Raw genomic sequence first — 1,092 nt, forward strand, 5'->3', positions numbered from 1 at the left:
AACTCTCACCCAACCTTGGGTTACTAGTTTTGAAGAAAAAAAAGCGACGAAAATGAAAACGGGAGAAGGAGAGAATTTGGCCGCGGGAGAGGAAGAAGACGATGGAAAAGTTGGGTTTTCCTTCCTTTCTTTTTCTTTCCTTTGTTTTTCCTTTCTTCCTTTTTCCTTCTTTCCTTTATATACTCTTTTCTTTTCCTTTTCCTTCCTTCTAGTTTTCCTTTCTTTTTCCCCCCAAACAAACACATACAAACATAAATATATATTTATATATATATATTACTTACTTTCAATCTCACCCAACCTTGGGTTACTAGTTTTGAAGAAAAAAAAGCGACGAAAATGAAAACGGGAGAAGGAGAGAATTTGGCCGCGGGAGAGGAAGAAGACGATGGAAAAGTTGGGTTTTCCTTCCTTTCTTTTTCTTTCCTTTGTTTTTCCTTTCTTCCTTTTTCCTTCTTTCCTTTATATACTCTTTTCTTTTCCTTTTCCTTCCTTCTAGTTTTCCTTTCTTTTTCCCCCCAAACAAACACATACAAACATAAATATATATTTATATATATATATTACTTACTTTCAACAAATATCTCCAAAATATTATTAACTTTGGCTAAAAAGTCTCCGAGCCAAAAACCAAAATACACAAAAACACATAAAGCACACTTTAAAATTACGGGTCTTACATTAAACATAAAGAAACTCATAATAAGTCATATATGGTTACCACTTCCCAATTAGTAGTAACTCATATTACAAACTATAAATTACTAAGCTAGTGATCCTGTTGGTAATTTTTTTAGAGAGAGTGAATCAATATTTACATAAAATAATAACAAAAAATAATCATTTGTCCTTAAAGTAATTTAGGACGGGACAAGTAACTTGAGGGGTAACCCGAGCCCAGTCATTTTTCTACTTTGTCCTTATTTTTTTAGACCGGATCAAACTCATCTAACTACTTATGTGTCAAGACGGGTTTGAGGGACGGACCGGGTCTTGTACACCCCTAGTTCTAATATGTTATCTAAATTTTATTTACTTATACAATAATAATAGTTATTATTTCCCATTATGAACCTGGAAGGCAACCTTCCT

The sequence above is a fragment of the Cicer arietinum genome, chromosome 3, assembly GCF_000331145.2.
Source record: "Cicer arietinum cultivar CDC Frontier isolate Library 1 chromosome 3, Cicar.CDCFrontier_v2.0, whole genome shotgun sequence".
In the NCBI taxonomy this organism is placed as follows: Eukaryota; Viridiplantae; Streptophyta; class Magnoliopsida; order Fabales; family Fabaceae; genus Cicer; species Cicer arietinum.